This window comes from Microcaecilia unicolor, chromosome 1 (genome assembly GCF_901765095.1).
Source record: "Microcaecilia unicolor chromosome 1, aMicUni1.1, whole genome shotgun sequence".
Classification (NCBI taxonomy): domain Eukaryota; kingdom Metazoa; phylum Chordata; class Amphibia; order Gymnophiona; family Siphonopidae; genus Microcaecilia; species Microcaecilia unicolor.
In genome coordinates, this window is record NC_044031.1 from 590,061,510 (window position 1) to 590,085,709 (window position 24,200).

Genomic DNA, 24,200 nt, shown 5'->3' on the forward strand with positions numbered 1-24,200 from the left:
TTTTTTTGTACGTATTCTATAATCTAGAATAAGCTTAGCACTGATTTCAGCGCCAATTTTTTTAGGTGCCATATATAGAATCTCCCCCTCTATGTAGTACTTGATATACTGCTATGGATTTACAGCCTGCTTCACTAACACAGACTGCTCAGTAATTAGTGTGGATTCTTTTGGATTCGTATTAGGTAAATGAGACTTTTATTAGAGGTGCTAAAATCTACAATGATTAAGATATATATATATATATAATTAAGTTATATACACACAATGATTAGCTATATAACTAAAAGAAACAATACCTATCTATAGACAATCATTATATCACTGGTATCTACATCTAAGTAATGCTAAGAGTTCCTAGACCAAGAAAAGAAGCAATAATACACTATAAACAATTATCACTGGTCCTTACATCATCTAGGCTCTTATCATCAGCTAGGGGGGCCCTGTCACAGCAAAAGCCAGGAGCTTCTTTGACCAGGAAACAAAGTTCTCTGTGCAATTCCTACATTACTCACAGATGAGCTCCCACTTTACTGAAACTCTCCTTTTTATTAGGCTTAGAACTCATGTTCAGAGCTAAGTTAAATTACAGGATACTTGAGAAACAAGTCATACTGTGGGAAATGTTTCCCAGTCCAGCTGGCCAATCTGAGCTCGAAAACAAACTCCATCTTTTTCTTCACATAGCAAATTAATCAGAGCTGTGTCTTATTTTCTACATTCCAACTTATTTTCACACAAAGTTAAGCAATCATTTTTAAACAGAATTACTTCTAATCAAAAATACAGACCCTGAGTGCACTGGTCGGTCAAGGCAGAGCTGAAAAACAATCTTTAAAATTCACTTCCACTACACTTGGTCAACATACATCAGCGCTGTCATACTTATAAGGTTATCTGAACCTGAAATGTCTCTGCTGTGCTCTGTGCTCTGTCCCTTCCAGCTTAATTCCCTCCCCTCTTGTTCCCTGTAAATGAAGCAGGATGCAGAAGGCACTCAGGAACCTGCATACTATATATGATTAACCAGCAGAACCTAGCACTCAGGTATGCCCCAGTAGTTTAAAATAATTTTTGAACAGAATGATCAGTAAATACACTGAAGTGTTTACATACATGAGGAAGTGTTTACACACATGATTTAAAAAATATTCAGAAGCAGGAACTGTGAGTAAAGCTTTGGATACATGACTTTATTAATTTGCACCCTGAAGTGTTCTTGAGTCTTTTTTCTCACTAGCAGAAGAAGTAAGCCTGCATGTAGGTAGCATTTAAAGAAGATCCTAGCTAAGTGTGACTTTGCTGATATTATTATACTCTTCACCACCAACATTACCTGCTAACGGAACTTTATAGTCGCTGCATATTTCACACACACTCCCATGCATTAGCAGAGCTCACAGATTCTATAACGGTACAGTAGACATGAGAGAAAGCTAAACAGATGTTTAAAGGAGCACTGCCTTTTATGATTTATACAAAACGTTTGCTTTCCTCAGTTAGTATTCAAAGCTCTTCCAGTCCAAATTTTGTTTTTGATAAATACATTTGTTACATTTTAGAGTTTTTATGTTAATTTTAAAGGTAATCAATAGAAATAAAACAAAATAAAACATGAAAAGGAAAATAATTTTAGAATTTTATGTAAATCACCTCGACTCATGCACAAAAGAGGAGTTATATCAAATTAATAAACGATAAATGAAAAAGCAAACAGTAGGGTGATTGAGCTCACAAAAGCACCTACATTTTAATTCTATAAATGGGGTGCACATATTGTGTGCATATTTATAGAATAGTTTCAGTTACAAACGTAACTTAGGAGCCCTTTTATTTTAAGCTGTGTTAGGTGCTAACACATGCCTAAAGTACCTTAAAATATTGTACCAAGGAACACGTTCAGGAATCCTGCAGTAACTGCCAAATGTGCACATGCTAACTGCAAACTATATATTTTTTGAGGGTGTGTGTCAGAGGGTGGAAAGTCGGTGCTCCTGCACTAACCAATTAGCACATCTACATTACTGAATGCTAACTGGTTAGCACAGGAATACCACGTGAGCCCTTTCTGCCTACAAAATGCTATGTTAATGTTAGCCCTCTGCTGAAGTCACTTCATTGGCTCCATATCCGTTTCTGCATACAATTCAGACTCCTCTTATTGACTTACAAGTGCATTCACTCTGCAGCTCCTCAGTACCTCTCCATTCTTGTCTCTCCCTACACTCTTTCCTGGGAACTTTGTTCATCCGGTAAATCTCTCTTATTTGTATCCGTCTTCTCCACTGTGAACTCCAGACTCTGTTCCTTTTATCTTGCTGCACCATATGCCTGGAATAGATTTCCTGAGTCAGTACGTCAAGCTCCAGCTCTGGACATCTTCAAATCTAGGCTAAAAGCCCACCTTTTTGAGGCTGCTTTTTCACTTCCTGAGTACCCATGTCTGTTTTATAATTTCCAACCTAAGTAATTCCCTTATCCCTTATTTGTCCTTTGTGTCTTGATTAGATTGTAAGCTCTGTTCAGCAGGGACTATCTCATACATGTTTAGTGTACAGCGCTGCATACATCTAGTAGCACTATAGAAATGATAAGTACATAAGTATTGCCATACTGGGACAGACCGAAGGTCCATCAAACCTAGTATCCTGTTGCCAACAGTGGTCAATCCAGGTCACAAGTACCTGACAAGAACCCAAAACAGTACAATACATTTTAGGCTGCTTATTCTAGAAATAAGAAGTGGTTTTCCCCAAGTTCATTTTAATAATGGTCTATGGACTTTTCCTTTAGGAAGCCATCCAAACATTTTTAAATCCCGCTAAGCTAACTGCTTTTACTACATTCTTGGCAATGAATTCCAGAGTTTAATTACACATTGAATGAAGAAATATTTTCTCCAATTTGTTTTAAATTTACTACTTTGTAGCTTCATTGCATGCCCCCTAGTTCTAGTATTTTTGGAAAGGGTAAACAAGCGATTTACGTCTACCCGTTCCACTCCACTCATTAGTTTACAAACCTTTATCATATCTCTCAGCCATCTTTTCTTCAAGCTGAAGAGCCCTAGCAGCTTCAGCCTTTCCTCATAGGGAAGTCATCCCATCCCCTTTATTATTTTCGTTGCCCTTCTCTATACCTTTTCTAATCCCACTATATCTTTTTTGAGATGCGGTGACCAGAATTGAACACAATTTTCGAGGTGCGGTCGTACCATGGAGTGATACAAAAGCATTATAATGTCCTCATTTCTTTCCTAATAATATCTAACATTCTATTTGCTTTCTTAGCAAAATCCATAAAATAATAATTAACGCATAGAAATTTCAAAAAATCCTAAAACCAGGAAGGGAAAAAGAAAACAAAGGGGACCAGGAGAAACTTGTGATATTTCAGTTTGTTAGTTGATTGTTAGTTCATTATTTAGGCGACCTTTTACTAAAGTGCACTAATGGATTTAGTACATGCTAAATGCCATGCAGCCCATTATGGGCTAGATTATATATATGGTGCCTGAAAAAATCCACGCAGAATACATTTCTGCCTAAGCATATTCTATAAGCGGCACCTAGATCTAGGCATGGTATATAGAATATGCTTAGTTGATATCCCTGTGCCTAGAACTACGTGCATCTATTTACAGCAAGGAAAATGTGGCATAAATACCGACATATAGATTTAGGGACAGAAGGCCATATTCTATAACAGTGCATGTATGTAATACTGTGGAAAATGTGAGCGTTTAAAAGCAGCAGTGCAGCTTCTGCAGGAACATCCCCTCTGTGAACCTGGTTGGTTATTTTGTTGCTTAGTGTCATAGAAAGGTGAAATTTTTCTTAGGGTTCTTTTCCATATGCAAAAGGAGGTGGAGTGGCCTAGTAGTTAGGGTGGTGGACTTTGGTCCTGAGGAACTGAGCTCAATTCCCAGCACAGGCAGCTCCTTGTGACTCTGGGCAAGTCACTTAACCCTCCATTGCCTACCACATTGAGCCTGCCATGAGTGGGAAAGCACAGGGTACAAATGTAACAAACAAAAAAAAAAAAAGTAACAGCTCTTGGTCATAAGCAAGATGGCTTTTCTATGGGAGGATTTTTAAAGTAGCCTTATTTGTTGTTTTTGTTGATAATAAAAAAATTTGGAGTTTAACTGAAAATAGTCCTTCTGATCTCCTCCTGGCTGCTTTATAGCCATAGGAATATGGAGGCAACTAATTTTTTTGTTATTATTTTTTGTGCCAGGACTTTTATGAGCAAGTTGGTTTTTGCCTTTAAGTATATTTTTTAAATTCTTTGCTCTCTTGCGGTTTAAGATGGTGTTATGTATTTTATCTGTTCTACTGTGCCTTGAGGTTACTTAATGATGCCTTAAAAAAAATAGTTCTTTTATAGTTCCTTGCTATTATACTTCAGGAACCTCATAGGAAAAACAGCTTTATGGAAAAGCCTTGATAGAATTGTGCCTTAGTTCCTTCTTGGGTAAGATTCTTTGCATTTTATTTTATGATTTCTTCTTTTTTATAGGTCCAGTGTTTTATAGATTCAGATATTTTGTGTTCATAAAAATCCTCCCCCGCCTTCCATTTTCCCTTTTCTTCCTTCAGGTATTCTGACCTATATTATACTCTGTGGCTGTCCTGATCTGACATCAATTCAATATAAACAGACTTGACACCAAAACATATTGGGGTTTTGAAGTTTGTGTTGAAAATTTTCATTTATATATTGTTTGGAATTGATACTTTTCATTAATTTATGGTTATTTGAAAGATAGTTTGTACCCAGCTGGTTAATTATATTTTATTTATGATTTATTAACTGATTGTGTATTCCTTTGCACCCCATTTCCATATTTTGCTTTTGCAAGGAGACTGGCTTCTATTGGATTTCCTCTCAGATTTATAGGTTCCATTTGATCTTGTTGATCATCTCCCTTGACTACTAAGCTCTGAAGTATAATGTTTGTAGGGTCCATGTTTCAATGGCTGGCAGAATTTTTGTCCCTTAGGTGTATAGTTTGTCTCTTAGGGGGGAATTCATCAAGCATGTAAAAAGAATCGAAGCGGTGCAAAGAAAAGCAACAAGAATGGTATGGGATTTGCTTTACAAGACGTATAAGGAGAGACTTGCTGACCTGAACATGTATACCCTGGAGGAAAGGAGAAACAGGGGTGATGTGATATAGACGTTCAAATATTTGAAAGGTATTAATCCGCAAACGAACCTTTTCTGGAGATACAAAGGTGGTAGAACGAGAGGACATGAAATGAGATTGAATGGGGGCAGACTCAAGAAAAATGTCAGGAAGTATTTTTTCACGGAGAGAGTGGTAGATGCTTGGAATGCCCTCCTGCGGGAGGTGGTGGAGATGAAAACGGTAACGGAATTCAAACATGCGTGGGATAAACATAAAGGAATCCTGTTCAGAAGAAATGGATCCTCAGGTGCTTAGCCGAGATTGGATAACAGAGCCGGTAGTGGGAGGTGGGGCTGGTGGTTGGGAGGCGGGAATAGTGCTGGGCAGACTTATACGGTCTGTGCCAGAGCCGATGGTGGGAGGCGGGGATAGTGCTTGGCAGACTTGTACGGTCTGTGCCCTAAAAAAGACAGGTACAAATCAAGGTAAGGTATACACAAAAAAGTGGCACTTTTCTTGGGCAGACTGGAAGGACCGTGCAGGTCTTTTTCTGCCGTCATCTACTATGTTACTATGTTACATCATTAGGGCCTTAAGTCATGTTAATTGGGCCTTAATGCGATTTAAAAGGTCCTAACACTGTCTGACCTAAAATATTATGGCAATAAATAAGTTGACATGAGTTAGATAGGAGTAAGATGCAAAATATGCAAATGCATGCTTCGCATCTCAGTACTACGCAAATGCTTCAGCATGACTTGTGATGATACTTCAAGTTGTGTTTAGGCCAAAAAAGCTGGGTATAATAACCCCAGCTTTTTGCTAGAGTTATGTTACCATCAGAGAGCTGCAGTCCAATGCTCATGGGCCAACAGGGCTGGGTCCCCCTTATATAGTCACGCCATTTGGAGAATGGCACTGGATAGGGTAAGACTGATTGGGCATCGCTTCAGCCCAAAGAACCTTTGGACCCTGTGAACCCCCAGATGACCTCCAAAAGATCCCCCCATTGGACCACCAATGCTTTGATAGGTAGCCCCTGTTGGGGATGGGGCAAGAGTGTTTTGCTCAGGGGGTCTGAGGCCAGAGGTGGGTCTTGCTTGGGAAGGGGGGGGGACTTGATCAGGGGGAGGGAACCCATCCCTTTTGGTCCGATGATTAGGTGAGATTCAGCAACCTGTGGTACCGGGATCCCGCAGGTTGCTGAATCCCACGAGAGATCAAGATGCAGTAAAAGGCAAACTTTTATTGCACCTTAATGAATTCCCCCACTTAGTGGTACAGTTATCAACATGGGCTACTGTTAAGATGTGTTGTTTACCACTAAAGGGGGAATTCATCAAGTTGTGGTAAACGTTTCTCTCTTACCCCACCTTGATTTCAACCCATGTTGATAACCAAACCACTAAGAAGGTTTTAGGGGTTTTAGTCATAGGACATTTGGTCATATGACAGTTGATCATAAAATTTGGTGAACAATTGGTCACAAGCCATTTAGTCATATAGGAATATGGTCCTAAGTCATATTGTGTTATTGGCCATAGGCATGCTGGTCATCGTGGTTTATGGTGATAGGATTATTGGTCTCTTATTATTCATCATAGCTAAATAACATAACATAACATGACATAAGACAATAAATACAGAATAAAGACAGATAATAATTAGGTATAAAAGATATGAAATGGTAAAACTAGGTAAAATGTAAATTCAATATTCTATTTCAGACCATATCACAACGACAACTCAATTGTTTTCACACAGTATCAATGTTGTGCAATAAATGCCATAGTATGTAAGTAAGTGATGACTCATTATCAAAGCACTTAGACTTACAAAGTTCCACAGGTTACTATCAGTCACATTTTCGAAAGAGATGAATGTCCAAAAAGTGACATAAATCGGCACTTGGACATCCTTCTCACAGAGACGTCCAAGTCGGTATAATCAAAATCGTATTTTGGACATCTTTATCAGAAGTCTGTCGCAAGGACGTCATGTCACTAACTCCCTCCCACCCTCAAAAACATGATTAAAAATATTACTTGCCAGCCTCTATGCCAGCCTCAGATGTCATACTCAGGTCCATGACATTGCATGCAGGTCCCTGAAGTAGTTTAGTAGTAGGTGCAGTGCATTTCAGACAGGTGGACTCAGGCCAATACCCCCCCTACCTGTTACATTTGTGGAGGAAACAGCGAGCCCTGCAAAGCCCACCAGAAACCCTCTGTACCCACATATAGGTGCCCCCCATCACCTGTAAGGGCTATGGTAGTGGTGTACAGTTGGGGGTAGTGGGTTTTGGGAGCTCAGCACACAAGGTAAGGGAGCTGTGTACCTGGGAGCAGTTTATGAAGTCCACTACAGTGCCCCCTAGGGTGCCCGATTGCTGTCCTGGCACATCAGGGGGACCAGTCTACTAAGAATGCTGACTCCTCCCACGTCCAAATGGCTTGAATTTGAACGTTATAGACTTGGACGTTTTTGTTTTTGTAAATGGCCGAAAATCAAAGACGTCCAAATCCAAGAACAACCATGGTATTTTCGAACACAAAGATGGACGTCCATCTTTTTCGAAAATGACCTTTTCCCCGCCTCCGAATTTGGACGTTTTACAAAGACGTCCAAATTCCAACTTAGACGTTTCTTTCAAAAATGCCCCTCTACGTAACTTTGTAAGTCTAATTGCTTTGAAAATATGCCTTTGTAAGTCTATGTGCTTTGAAAATGAGCACCTATATCAGTTTTGCCATATGTTGCAACTTCTCTCTGCACATGCTATTTCAGTAAATGACAGTGATTAACTGGTGATGCTTGCAAAAACGATGCCTTCTGTTGAGTGTGATCTTTCTGCAATCCAGTCATAAACTTCCAAAATGTTGAATGACAGAACTGGAAGAGAGCTTGTAAACCGAAATGCCAGCACTCAACAATGTTAGTTGTGCAAGCCAGTCCATTTGCTGCTGATTCATATTGATTTCCTGTTTCAATCTGAAAAAGTGGGTGAACATGCACATTACCATAACCCCTTCATTGTCGGTCTCTAATGTGTGTTCAAAATAAGTTGAGTTCATCCACATGTTCTATGCACATGACTGTTATGTGCTTAAAGGCCCTGTTTACTAAGATGCGCTAGCATTTTTAGTGCATGCTAAAAATTAGTACGCACTAACCGTGTAGATACTCAAAGGAATATTATGGGCATCTATATGGTTAGCGTTCACTAATGCTTAGCACATGCTAAAAATGCTAGCGCGCCATTAGCACAGCTTATTAAACATGGCCCTAAGGGGTCATTTTACAAAGCGGCAGTATGCCCAGCCCTTAAAGTTCACTGTTCCGGGACTACCGCCGGCCCATAGCGCCCGCCTGCAGTAGTCCCACCCTGAGTGCACACCATTTCTGGGGGGAAAAAAAACCCTAGAAATGGCTTGCACAGCGATATCCCAGCAGTAATCAGGCATCACCATGAGCTGCGGGTTAGCGTGGGAGCCCTTAATGCCACCTCTGTAGGTGGCAGTAATGGCTCCCTATCTGGTGGCCATGCAGTAAGAGTGTCTCGATGGCTTTCAACATATGTGGGTAAAAAACACTGTCTTTAAAAAGACACGGTGCTCTAAACAGTGATGCAAATCTGAGCAGGGTGTGCAAGCTCGGCAAGGAAATTTCACACACCCTGTTTGGATTTGCAACCCTGTTTAGAGCATTGCATCTTTTTAAAGACAGCGTTTTTTACCCATATATATCCAAAGCCATTGAGTCACTACATAGAGACCCCTGAAGCAGGCACTTAGCTGAAACACTGTCGGGTCCTTTCAAGAACAAGGGCCGGCAGAACATGGTAAGCAGGGTATGCATGGTAGGGGGATGCCAACATTCGAGGGGCACCAGAAACTGTCATGCTTACCCTGCGCTACGGCACTCCCACCACACACTGATTGATCATCACCTCCTGTTTTCTGCAACAGAGGTTAGCATAGAATGTGAATGTAGCAGTAGCAGCCCAGTGCATGGAGCAGCCAGTCATCACGACCCTTTAAGTTTCCTGCGACTGCTTTCTCTTGCCCTCACCATCTATTCCTGAGTCACTGCTGCTGTTACTGCTACTGCTGGTTGTGCACGGGGGCCGGAGGGAAGATGGTGGTGAGTGCGGAAGCTGGTTTGGTGCTACAAGCTGGCTATTGCCACTGCCCTGGCCATCTTGCTCATCCAGGGCTTGGTGGTGCAGAGCTTCAGCAGCCTGGAGGAGGAGGAGGACGACGAGCAGGGGGAGGTGAAGGAGACTCTGGGGTGCAGAGACAGTTCGGGGTGTGGGGACCTGGGGAAGGTAGCCAATCCAGGTGAAAGGTGCAGAGTTGGTAAAACTTTGAAGCCCTATACTTATCTCCAAATGAGTATGGTACAGGGTTGAGAGAGCCAGTTCATTACCCCTGCTAACTCATCCCTATGGTCTAGATTTACCAAAAAGCAGTTTTGCATTAATGTGGGTTATTTCCCACAAGCCCCATTTTTTTGCAGGAGGTTCTATTACAAATCCTGCACCTAACTATCTTCTGAAGACTACTGAAAGCTGATTTGTTCAAGAAGGCATACCAATAACATCCATCCTCAATACTAAATAATAATGACTGCAAATAAATTAGAAAAATCGAACTTCTATCAATTGACTGATCAACCTCTTTACTATCAATGATCAAGCTCTAATACTTTAATCATTATGTCGAAGATAAGTTATCTATAGTCGATGAATGTCACAATCCAATCTTTCACTTAAGAATCAATATGCATTACCATAACGTATTCTTCTCTTACAAGTATGTATGTACTTTAATGCAACACCTTTTGTAACCATGCTACCCGGAAATGGCAATCGCCATGACGGCAAATGTAAGCCACATTGAGCCTGCGAATTGGTGGGAAAATGTGGGATACAAATGCTACAAATAATAATCATGTTAATAGTGGTAATGCAATAGCACACTTTAGTAAATCCAGTCCATGATTGTCAAGCTGGATGACAGCAGAGTGACAGGGGGAGGAAGAGGAGTCTGATTTATCAGATTTGTCTTTCTTGCTTGGGTTTTTATGTGGGAATCTGTATGACTGCAGCACCGTGAGCCTTCATTGCCAACTAGCTGGAGATTTCCCCCCTATAAATCCATCTCCCCCCCCCCCCCACCCAATCTCAACTCACAGCACCGATGCTTGGCTGGGGGTGGAGTGGGTGTGTGTGGGGGGGGGGGGTGAAAGCCCACAAAATGACTTTCTGGTACCCAACTATGTTAGACCCTGCTTTTAGCCACTAAGACAGGGGTGGACAACCACAGTTCCTAAGGGCCACAACTCAATCAGTTTTCCAAGATTTTCACAATGAATATGCAAGAGATTGATTTACATGTGCTGCATCCATTGTATACAAACAGATCTCATGTATATTCATTGTGGAAATCTTGAAAACCCAACTGGGTTGGGGCCCTCGAGGACCTTGGTTGCTCACTGCTGCACTGAGTGGTGCCACGATGACTGAGAGTCTTTTTAGCATTTGTATAACACCAGGCTTCCCAAGGCAGATTGCAACAGTTAAGATGAACCCATCAGTAAACAATATGTCCTCACTGAAATTTGGCCATCTGTATTGTATAGAACAGTGTAGAAAAAGGAGCACAAAATATAGCCTTTATTAGTGCTGTTTCCATCAGCTACAATAATTTTTAAGCAGTTTTCATGATATTCAATTTTATTTCATGATATCTACTATAATAAAACTCACCTTCAACGTTCTGAGGACACTGACGTCAGTGAAGCCAAGCTCTGACTTCCTTCAAAAGGTTCGAAGGTTTGTGGTGGTGAAGCCACCAAAATCGCTCCGGGCCCTGCCCTCGAGGGCGGAGCAATGGCAGAACAACGAAGGGGTTGGCAGGGAGGGAGGCAGGGAGGCGGGGGGTATGAAATCGCTCCGGGCCCCGCCCTCCCGTCAAACGTCATGATGTTGGGGGCGGAGCAATGCCAGAACAACGAAGGGGTTGGCCAGGGAGGGAGGGAGGGAGGGGGTGTTGGCGACGAAAACCTTGCTAGCGCCCGTTTCATTTGCTCTGAAACGGGCTTCTTTTACTAGTATCTACATAAGGGAAAATGTCAAATAAATTAAAAAGCTATCGAGTAAAAAAATATCCTTTTGTTCTTCACCTTTTAAGGTACTGGGCTGTAAAAGGGGGCGGGGTGGGAGAAGGGAGAGGGAGAAGAGAGAAAAGAGAGCTGGAGGGGGGAGGGGTTGGACGGGGTGGGGGGCACTAACTGATAGTTTTTAGGGGGTGCCAGAGACCCTTGCACTGGCCCTGTCAAGAATAAAGTTTTTAATCATATCGTCCTCCTGTTGTTTTTGGAAGCTCCCTGCTGGCTACACTACTCCTCCAGTGAACACTTTTATACGTGTGAGCTATAGTCTTCCACTTCTGTGGATTCCTTCCTAACAATTGTAAGTGTAATTTATAGAATACTGATAGTTATGTGCTACTCTGTCGCATTTAGGCACGTATATTTATGCCTACTATTGACATGGCGTAAGTGGGCAAACCTGTCGGCAACATTTAAATGCCAACTTATGCAAGTATTCTATAATGGAATCTGAGCACACAGAGGGCCCTGTTTACTAAGACGAGTTAAGAGTATTTAACGCACCTACAATTAGCGTGTGTGTTAACCGTGTGGGCGCCTATAGGAATTGTGTAGGCGCATACACAGTTAAAGCGTGTACATGGTTAACGCACGTTAAAAATGTTAACGCCTATAATGCGGCTTAGTAAACAGGGCCCAGAGTTTGTGATAGAATTCTTGGTCAGCATGCTGCAACTTTTGGCACCCTGTGTCCCCTTTAGAATGCTAGCATCATTTACATGCCTACTTGCCCCTTACTGTAGGTGACTTCTTATAGAATTACCGCCTAATGCCTGCATATCAGCAGTTTCAGAAAGTCATTATTGTAAAGTTGTTGTTGTTTTTTTTTTTTAATGAAAATATGGGTTAGCTAATTGGAGGACAGTTCTGTAACAGTACACCTATATATAGGAGCCCAGAGGGTGCCTTATTGGAACAAATTCTATAAAAAGAAAGCAAGTGTTACTTTCTTTTATAGTAATTAAACTCTGGAATTCGCTGCCAGAGAATGTGGCTTAGCAGGCTTTAAAAAGGTTTGGATAATTCCCTAAAAGAAAAATCCATAAGCTATTATTAAGATAAACTCGGGATAGTCCATTGCATATTCTTGGATAAGCAGCATAAAATCTGTTTTGCTATTCTGGGATCTTGTCAGGTACTTGTGGATTGGCCATTGTTGGAAACAGGATATTGGACTTGATGAACCTTCAGTGTCTGTCCCAGTATGACAACGCTTAACACCAGCCTATCCAGATATACAAGTGAGGCAAAAAAAAGTAACCCTCTAGAGTTTTTTGCTGTTTTCTCAGCAACTGCTTGGAATTTCAAAGTGAAATTGTACAGCGTTATTTGTTGTTACTATCTACGTTTATGTGCAGAGTGGAATGAGATTATCTTTAAGCAGGGCAAAGTTACAGACTTTTTAGCATGGCCACCCAGCGATCTTCGCATGCTCAAAATTGTTTGCACTGTAAAATTACCATTATTATTATTATTATTATTAAAGGGTACCAGCTTACTGTTAATGACATCACATTGTCTGGGAAGCAATGTTGGAGGCCTATCACATGCTCTACTCAGACCCGCAAACAAACGCCAAATTCAAAGAAGTGCTGCAGATGATCTGGGACAGTCTGCCACAGGGACCAATTGACAAGGCAGTTAAGAACTTGCCAAAATGATTGAGGGCCTGTGTTAAAGCTGGGGGTGGACACTCTAAGCATTCACAGTGACTGCAAAATTCTGATAAATTGTTTTGTATCATTTGAATGACATTATTTTTTACCATGTTTTAGCTTGAACATTTTTAACGCACAAAAATTGCTAAGTAGTAACACTAAAATGTCAGTAGCATCAGCATAACTTAAGATAATTAAATGTTATTTAATAGTAATACATAAGACTAAATAAGTAGATAAAATTTCTTCTTGAAATTTAAAGTGGATGCTGAAAAAACAGCAAAAAAACTCTAGAAGGTTCCTTTTTTTTTTTTTTTTTGCCTCATCTTGTATATCAGCTTAAAACAGTAGTTCTCAAACCTGGTCCCGTAGGCACCCTAGCAAGTCGGGTTTTTAGGATATCCACAATGAATATTCATGAGAGAAATTTGCATGCAGTACAGGCAGTGCATGCAAATTTGCACCAATACTTGGGTGCTAACGATCAATTATTGGCACTAATTGGCAACAATTTGGATTTAAGCGTGCATCTTGCTAAACACTATTGAATAAAGATGTGCACGTAAATCGTTTATTGTGCAACTGGGAAGGGGCTTGATCATGGGAGGAGCATGAGTAGATCAGGGGCGTTTACTAAAGATGTGCACACTATTATAGAATTCGGGGAATCCATGCATAATTTACATGGAAGATTTACACGTTTCTGTTGGTCAGTGATCATTTACCCTTCCGGAAGCTGCTAAAAACTTACCTCTTCAAGCAAGCCTATACAAATGACTTAACAACCATTTTGGAATGTTTAGCTCATTAAGGGACCCTTTTAAAAAACTGTGAAGTTTTGCACTCACTGTGTGTTATATACTGTTGCAGGTGCTCTCAACATGTTCCCATACAATTACCACACAGAAAAAATTCTTTATTGTGCTGTGTGCATATTCGTAGTTGCACAGATCCACTTACTTTTTTGGAAGCATTAAGTGCACCCACTCTGAATGCAACAGTGACAGTACATGGAAAAATACCACGCACTAACTCCAATGCATCGTCCGCTCCCATTTCCCACCCATAGCCTATTCATCTCTTAGCCCATATCAAGCTATTCAGCATGATAACGATTACTGTACTCATATACTAATAGTTATCGTGTACTTATTCATAAGCTAAGTGCTTAGTACACTTTAGTAAAAGGGCCTTAAGCTTTATTATGGCTAGAATAAGTGTTAATTTGCAACCAAGCTGGAAATACAAAGCAGTTTCACAATGACAATGAAATCTGCTTCCAATTGTATTTATAGTGAAAGGCTTTATATGAAGTTCTTTTTCTTTTACAGTATGTAAAGCTTATAAGTGCATGTTTTACAAATGACTTTCCCCAATGGAGATTTTTTGTTTTTGAAATATATTTATTGAAGAGCCATTGTAAAAAATACACACAACGCTAGAAAAGAAAGAGAAAAATAGAAAAAAAAACCTAGAACAATCAACTTACATATAAAAATAACAAAAGGTCCTGTTCTCCATCCCCATCCTATATGGGACGTTTTCCAGAATGCATTAGCTGTTAAACACGGGAATTAAGCTGTCAAACAAAGGAATTAATGCATGTTGTTAACACAGACCCATGCAACAATTATCACAGTGAATTAACTGTTTGTTAGTTTATATTGAATAATTTGATATATGGCCTTTCAAACCAAAGATATAAAAGGTGACTTACGCTATGGTACATGAGAGGATATAAAAAAAATATTGTTTATTTATTTGTTACATTTATATCCCACATTTCCCCACCTATTTGTAGGCTCAATGTGGCTTACATAGTTCCGGAGAGGCCTTTGCAGGCTCCGGTGTGAACAAATACAGGGTGATGTTGTGGTAAGATCAAGTTCATGTGGCATTATGGTACATGAAAGGGAAAAAAAAACACATCAGGTGTAATAAGTTAGCTTACACTGTGTAGTACAGAAAAAGAGGAAGAAGCAGATGATATTGATAGTCCAAGAGAGGGACTTGATACGGAAATGCTATACAGATATACTATATATAGAGAGAGAAATGTTAGCATTACTCTCCCCAACTCAGCAACACCTGATTTCAGGACTCTCTAGAGGCTACTTTTACTAAGTGGCAGTAAGCCCAATGTGGGCTCACTGCTCACAATAATGGAAGTAGCCACAATAATGGAAGTAGCCACAATAATGGAAGTACTTCCCACCCCTACTGCACCATCATTTCCGGCACTATCAAAATTTATATATTTTTGTAGCACCGGACTGTACCCAGCAGTAATCGGGCAGTGTCGTGCACTGCCTGGTTACCGCTGGGTCAGCGTCGGAGCCTTTACTGCCACCTCAATGGGTGGTGGTAAGGGTTCCCCCCCCCCCCCCAAATGACCGCGCGGCATGTGCTTTACTTGGCGCCCAGACATTTCCTGCAGGAAAGCGAGACCTTCCTTTTTACCTGCTGCGGTAAAAGGGGGCCTCAGCGCGCGGGTTTCTGCCAGGTACTTGTGTCCTGGCTTGGCCACTGTTGGAAACAGGATACAGGGCTAGATGGACCATTGGTCTGACCCAGTATGGCTATTCTTATGTACTTATGGCATTCATATCCAACATTATCCCAAACAAGTTTGGGTTCAATGTGGTTTACATCAAACTTTTAAAGCAGTGGCAAGGAATTCACTAAGTAAGAATGCTTTCAACAATTTGAGAAATTTCAAGTAGTCCATAACACATCTGCATGACATTGGTAGGGAATTCCATTTCCTAGTAGCTTGATATGTGAAGCTTGCATCATGAATAGATTTGTAATGAAGATTTTCACAACACAGAAAATGGATGAGAAGATAGTCTCTTGATGTCAGATGAGCATTATGTAAAGGTAATTCTAACAAGTAAATCTAACTAGTTCGTGCCACTGAATATCCCCATTAAACAGCCATCTGCTAACCGGCTAGGTTAGGGTTGGGCTATGTGTGGAGTTGCAGCTTAGCAGGTTAGCAGGGATATTCAGTTTGCTAACCGGTAAATAACCACATAAAGTTAGGATAGAAAAAAGGCTGTCCTAAGCAGGGAGGAGATTCCCAAGTGAAATCCAGAGTATCCTGAGGGAAGGCAAGTAAACTGTAGGAGGAAGGTATAGGAGGAAGGTGAAGCCAGCATCAGAGCACTGCAGGGGAAAGGAGACAGGGGGACAGTGGAGCCAGCAAGTACTGCAAGGGAAAGGAAAGAGTACAGCAGTGGGAATCCTGGTAATGTGCAAAACATGGACACTTACAGAGAGACTGTTCTGTGCATGTGCTAGGCACTTTCCCTACCGAGCTGCTTGCTGAATTTACTTGAATCTCATTTGCATGCGACTTCCTTTGAGCATTGCTCACTATTTCAAAATCAGTAACTTCTACTGTGAATCTAAATGCACATGGATTTTAATAGGGACTTTCGAGCATCGGCCCCTCAGTCACCTACATTTAAAAAAACTGACAAAAGGTCTCAACTAAATCTGAGTGCCCTCAACAGCTTTAGAAATGCTACCAAGTTACCCAGTTACTTGTTGAAAGCCTTTTGACCGGAACTGATTTTAAACTTACATCATAAAGCAGATTTTCCACAAAAAGCTGAAAACTTTTCTGATTGATAAATAATATTACTTGTTAACTATTATGTATCACAGTCCTTATAGTGTATTATCTCTATGATATGAGTATTTTGTAAACCGCATTGAACCCAAATGGGGATATAACGGTATACAAGTACATTACTGGTATTGGTAAAGTACTTCCTGATTTTGCCCATTAAAATCAGTGCTACAGGTGCTATGTTGCAGTGCTTTTGAACCCAGTCCTTGAGGCACACCTAACCAGTCTGATTTATAGGATAACATGAAATAGATTTGAATATTAAAGGGGCAGTGCAAGCAGATCTATCTCATGCATATTCATTGTGGGTATACTAAAAACCAGACTGATTGGATGGGCCCCAAGGACTGGGTTCAGAACCACTGCCATATTGTACCAATGAGGTTTTCATAAATCCAGGACTGCTCTAGAAACTTATTCCAAAAACTTTTCTTCTTCCATATTCTTAGCACTATAAACTTGCTCTGGAACCCTTGTTAAAAAAAATTTTTGTTGCTGAATTCTTGGGCTTACAATCCTGAATCCCTGTATGAAATTCATTGTTACTATTATATTATTAGAGACTTTTACTACGCTTACTCTACATTCTGATTGTCCAATTAGTGATCCAGCTCAGAAATTCTGTGAAAACCATCTCAAGAAAAGTAAAAGCTGTAATTAGTCCCTGTTTTCTGGAAACCTCTAGTAACCTTTCTGAACCTTAAAAAAAAAAAGAATATTGGCACTCAAAAAGCATTACCCAGTTCTAAAAAGCAGATTTTAGATCAGTCCTGGCTATCTGACAAGTCTATCAGCAGCATAGATTTTAATGAGTAGAATTGGACTATAAATCTCACACTGCTTGGAGTATGAATTCAAACCAGGACTTGCTAAAAAGTCTCCTTCATGGAACTGGGTAAGTTGTCAAGTACAGAGACTGTCCTTTTTGTTTCCACACCCACCTGAGGTTCTTACAGATCATGCCCTGGTAGGCTGCATTTTCCTGCTCCTCAAAGGAAAAACATCATGCTAGCAGAGACTCCAAGGGTGGCTTTTTCAGTGCTGGAGATTGTAGGCCAAATGAGTGAGATTTTTCTCACGGGCCTCAGCCATGTCTAAAACTAGTTCTGGCAGATGTACATTCCAAAAACTGACATTTTCCAATCAATAAATAGAAAAATAAAATTATTTTTTCTACCTTTGCTGTCTGGGCATTTTATTTTTCTTATTATGTTGGTCTTAGTCTCTGGTTTGTGGTTTATTCTTTCTTCTCTTAACTGTCTTGCCAGAGTCTCCTTGTCCATCTCTGTCTTGTTGCCATATTGAGCATCTCCCATTTCTGTGCCCTATTCCCTCCCCCCCCCCCCACATGCCAGCACCTCTCTCTCTCTCTCTCTCTCTCTCTCTTTCTCTTTTCCTTCCTTCTCTCCTGGCCAGCATCTCTCTCTCTCTTTCCTCCCTCTGCCCCTCCCCCCTCCAGAGGTCCAGCAAATGTTCCGCTCTCGTCCCTCGCTCCTGTTCTGTTTCACTTTTGCAGGACCAGCACCTCCCCTTTTTGTTCCTTCACCACAGGTCCTGGCACCTCTCTATTTCCTTGTCCTTACCCCCCCCCCCCCAAAGTCCAGCACCTCTCTCCCTCTCTGCATCCTCTTTCTTCCTCTCCCGCTCATTGAATCTCTCTTCCCTACCTGTCTATCACCTCTCTCCCTCCTTGCCTCCCTGATATGGCACTTTTCTCCCTCCTCCCCACCCCCACCCCCAATATAGCATTTCTCACTTCTGCCTCCCATCCCATGCAGGCACCTCTCCCTCCTTGCCCAAGTCATCTTGGGTACTGTTGACTATATACGGTCTGTGCCAGAGCCAGTGGTGGGAGGCAGGGCTGGTGGTTGGGAGGCAGGGATAGTGCTAGGCAGACTTATACGGTCAGTGCCAGAGCCGGTGGTGGGAGGCGGGGATAGTGCTGGGCAGACTTATACGGTCTGTGCCAGAGCCGGTGGTGGGAGGCAGGGCTGGTGGTTGGGAGGTGGGGATAGTGCTGGGCAGACTTATACAGTCTGTGCCCTGAAGAGCACAGGTAAAATCAAAGTAGGGTATACACAAAAAGTAGCACACATGAGTTGTATTGTTCGGCAGACTGGATGGACCGTGCAGGTCTTTTTTCTGCCGTCATCTGCTATGTTACTATGTTGAGCAGCAGCGATCCCCAGCTACTACTGCCCATGTTAACTCTACAGTTTAAAATGGTGACTGTGACCCTTTGTTGTAGTTTCGCTAGAGTTCACAGCCACCATTTTAAACTGTGGAGCCGGCAGAGGAAGCAGCAATTTGAGGAGAGGAGGGGGCTTTGGCGTGTGAGCTGGAGTTGGTGGCCCAATGCGAGTGTCACATGCCAAATGCGTGTGACTTGGTATGCCTGTTTCCCTCTACTCCCCCCCCCCCCCACACTGGTCCAGCACCTATCTCTCTCCTCCCTCCATCTCCATCTCCTTGGTCCAACACTTCTTCCAGTCTGTGCCTTCCTCCCATCCGGTAGAGCAGCACCTCCTTCATCTCTCTATCCCTGGGTCTTCATCTCACATGCTCAGCATCTGTCTCCTTTTCTCCCCTTCCCGGTTCCAGCATCTGTCCCATTCCTTCCCTTCCTCTCCCCTTCCCGGTTCCAGCATCCCTCCTCTTTCTACTCCCCCCATTCCTGGTTCCAGCGTCTGTCCCCTTTCTGCTTCCACCCTCTCCCTCCCTACTGTCCCTGGTAGCGGACAGAAGACGGAATATACCCAGCAGACAGGATCTGGACCGAATTCGAACTACTGTCAGAGGACCTCATCTCTAAAACGCTCAAAAGATTCGCCAAATCCCATTGCAAACTAGATATCTGCCCAAACAACCTCATGAAATCAGCTCCTCAACAATTCATAACAGACCTAACGAACCACGTGAATTTCATGCTACAAAACGGACTTTTCCCAAAGGAAAAAGGAAAAATTTTACTTACCCCAATACCCAAAGACACAAAGAAAAACGCAAGCGAAATAACTAACTACAGACCAGTAGCATCTATTCCACTAATAACCAAAATAACCGAAGGGATGGTAACCAAACAACTCACAAATTATCTCAACAAGTTCTCAATACTGCATGATGCGCAATCAGGATTCCAGTCAAATCACAGCACAGAAACAGTACTAATCACCCTTATCAACAAATTCAAACAAATGATTGCTACAGGCACCAACATACTCCTCCTACAATTTGACATGTCAAGTGCCTTTGATATGGTTGACCACGGAATTCTATTACACATACTTGAATATTTTGGCATCGGAGGCAATGTCCTAAACTGGTTCAAGGGATTCCTAACCTTGCGCTCATATCAAGTCACATCAAATTCAACTACGTCTGCTGCATGGACACCTGAATGTGGAGTACCGCAAGGATCCCCCCTCTCACCAACTATTTTCAACCTAATGATGATTCCCTTGGCAAAACTTCTATCAAATCATAACCTTCACCCTTACATATACGCAGATGATGTAACGATATATATTCCTTTCAAACAAGACATTAATGAAATCTCCAACGAAATCAACCAGAGTCTACACATCATGAATACCTGGGCAGATGCATTCCGATTGAAACTGAATGCAGAAAAAACTCAATGCCTCATACCTCCCAATACAACACAAATAAATTTACCGAAATCAACACACCTAAACTACAACTGCCAATCTCCGAAACTTTAAAAATCCTAGGAGTCACAATCGACCACCTCCTAACACTTGAAACTCATGCAAACAACACAACCAAAAAGATGTTCTACTCCATGTGGAAACTGAAAAGAATAAGACCATTCTTTCCGAGATCCGTCTTCCGCAGCCTAGTGCAATCACTCGTACTCAGTCATCTGGACTACTGTAACTCATTATACGCAGGCTGCAAAGCACAAATACTGAGGAAACTTCAAACAGCCCAGAATACAGCAGCCAGACTCATCTTCGGAAAACCAAAATACGAAAGTGCAAAACCCTTACGTGAGGAGCTGCACTGGCTCCCACTCAAGGAACGTATCACCTTTAAAGTATGCACTTTAGTCCACAAAGTCATCCACGGTGAAGCCCCTGCATACATGTCTGATTTAATAGACCTACCACCCAGAAATGCTAAAAGATCATCCTGAACTTTCTTCAATCTCCACTTCCCTAACTGCAAAGGCATAAAATACAAAGTACTACATGCATCAACCTTCTCTTATATGAGCACGCAACTCTGGAACACACTACCACGCAACCTGAAAATGATCTACGAACTAACCGACTTAGGCAAACGATTAAAGACATATCTCTTTGAGAAAATTTATTGCAAGGATCAAAACACATGAAGTCCATACACACTAACAGAAATGCATCAATACACTTTCTTCTAAATTCTCTTACCCCAAATACTCCACCCACATATAAAATTACTTTACCTTAAGGTTTTCGTGCTATTGTTCTATCACCCTATCTTTTCCCCATTGTAACATTCCATAGTTTCTACGCTCCAAATGTTGTTTTGACTTGACTTTGTCTTCCCACAACTCCTCATAATGTAACCCATAATTGTACTGTAACACATTGTATTTCCATCATTCACAATGTATTGTAAGCCACGCTGAGCCCGCAAATAGGTGGGAAAATGTGGGATACAAATGCAATAAAATAAAAAAAAACAAATTCAATTTAATCAGCCTGCCTCGGGGCTTCGGGCCCTCTCTGTAACATGACCCACCCTCACAGAAGTAGGAAGTTGCTACCAGCAGCAAGGGGACAAAGTGACAGGGAGCTGTGGGGAGGGAGGGAGGGAGGGAGGAAGAGAGGGAGAAAGACAGATGCTGGAACTTGGAAGTGGGGATCAATGTGTGAGAGGAGGGGGCTTTGGCATGTGAGTTGGAGTAGGGTGCCCAATACATGTGTCACTATATGTGTGCCCTAACACTATACCATTAATATCTCTAGTGTCGGCGGGGGGAGGAGGGGGAGGAGCGAGCGGCTGCCTTTTTGATGGATGGCAATATATTGTCTAATGGTGCCTTGAAGGGTCATCAAGAGTTTGTCATCAGGAGTTGTGACCATGTGATTAATGGAACTGGGTTGATTTGCTGTGTTTGGGGCAGCAAACTATTGTAGCTACCATTTAATTAATAACAATTGCCTTGAAACAAAATTTTATAAAAACAAATTGAACAAAGAAAAATCTGCAAACAACACAGGAAACTAAATAAAATGACTTTTTTTTTCCTTTTTTACTTGCATAGCTCTACTCTTTAGTACTGTATGAACATGTTGAAATAAGGCTATAGAACATATTTCTCTAAAGCCTTTTTCTAATTGTTTGGGTCATGGTTATAATGATGTTGTGCACCAACAGAAATAAGGCCCAGGGCACAGATCCAGGATATATCAGTTTCATTGTTTACATTCTGTAGTCCAAGCCTATGAACTCTAAATGAATCAAGATAACAGGACCAAGGCTAGATTAATCTGGCTCTCTGTCATTGAGGCAGAGCCAGGTAAATAAATAAAAAAAAGGTTAATTGTCAGAAAGTGTTTGCTTTTCCAGTTCTACTATTTCAAAGCCCTTTTGTATAGAAAACACACTGATGGACCAATTGTAACCTTTCAAGCAGCTATAATGGAGCTAGTAAGACTAGGCGTTCATCTACGGTGGCACAATTTGGGGGGGGGGGGGGGGGGGTTGACAATGCAGCTCTCATACAAAAGGAGAGTAGCACATTAATGCCAATCTCAGCACTGCATGGGGGGCTTGTTGCAGAGGATCAAGGCCCATGCTCAAACACTGCTATGACAAGAAGTCTGTCTCACAGGGAGTTTGACTCAGCAGTATCTGAGTGTGAGCTTGTACTAGGAGCCCCTGTACTGAAATGATGGTTCTTCAGGCCCAGACAAAAGTAGGATGACAGAGCCAGTAGCAGCAGGAGGAAGAAAAGAAGGAAAATGCTGAGCATGGGTAGAGTTACCATATGGCTCCAGAAAAAGGAGGACAGATTGAGCCAGTCTAGGTTTTGCTGCCATTGCTTTCAATGGAAGCAAAACCTGGACTGAATCAACGTGTCCTCCTTTTTTTGGACCCATATGGTAACCCTAAGCATGGGGGAGGGAAAGAAGGTAGAAGAGAAGAGATGATGGGCACATTGAAGGGGTCTAAGGAAGGGGAGATGAGATGTATGAAAAGGAAGGGGTGATGAAGAGGAGATGCCGGGCATTGAAGGGGGGAGAGTAGAACCTTGAACTATCCCTGGGAGGCCTAGGCTTTTAAATATTCTTGGCCTGGCCTTGCCTGGAGCCACAGAGCAGGTGTTTGTTAGAAAAGTTATGTGAGCTACTTTGACTGTAGATATGAAATACATCTTCATATAAATATCAGTTCCATAAGAGAGTTACAATGGTTAAAATCGAAATAATAATGCTCCTAAAAAAACCCTGAGGCCAAATATTCAAAACTATTTAACCAACTAGGAATGCCTGATTAAATAGCGTTTTAGTGTCTAAATGTGGATATTCAGAGGGCGATAACCGGTTATCTCCCGCTGTATATCCACAGTTAGCAGCTGGTCGCTATATTGCACAACATAGCCAATTAGGAGTGGATAATCAGCACCAAACCAGCTATGTTTACCGTTAAAATAGGCTGCATAAATAACAGGCCTATCTTTAACTGCTAAGCAGTTAACTGGTTATCGCTGAATATTGACATAAGTTGAAACCGAATATTCAGTGTCGGTCACCAGAAAAGGCCCAGCATTGAATATCCGGGTTTAACGTCAGCAGTAGACAGCAAAAGTGCTGCCCGCTGCCAGCTGAATATCGGGGGGGGGGGGGGGGGGGGGGGGTTAATGTTCAATTTTTACATTCCTTTATATTTCTAAATGTTTCTATTGGTCTAGAAACATGTCCTCTAAAAATATGAACTATATGGAAGCATGATTACGGTTCCAGATCACATTTTTTTAAACACATTTTTGAGGAGCACATTTGAGGGTTTTTTTTAACTTGGTGGGTTGGAAGTATGCTCATTTAAGGGTAACATAGCCTGACAAAAGTATCAACCTTTTATCATGATGACATTCATTTTTCGTTGCCAGTGTCCAAACATCTGAAACAAAGACAAAGGACAATACTCCAGCTTGTTTTCTATCAACATCTATGTGTTTTTAGGACGCCAGTGCCCTTATTCATAAAGGTTTTGTTATTCCCATAAACACAAAATGGAAAACAAAATATTAGCATCAGGTTCCTATGGTTATTTTTTTTAACAGTATCATGCAGGCCCAGATTTAGGCAGAGACAAAATAAGCAACTGCCTAGGGTGCAAAAAGTTGAAGGCTTCAACAGATTTCTCAGACTGCCCGAGTGTGCTATTTGAGAGAATGCTCAAAAATGGCTATGCAACCAATACAAACATATGTGTGTTTAAGACAAGTGCACAAAATGCTTCTGAGCAGACAGCAAATCATTTTGCATGTAAAATTAAAATCACGCTAAGCTAAAGTGAGAAGATGTGATAGAGAGCCAGAAATGCTGCCATTAAGTGGAACTATATTTGGAAAACTGAGCAT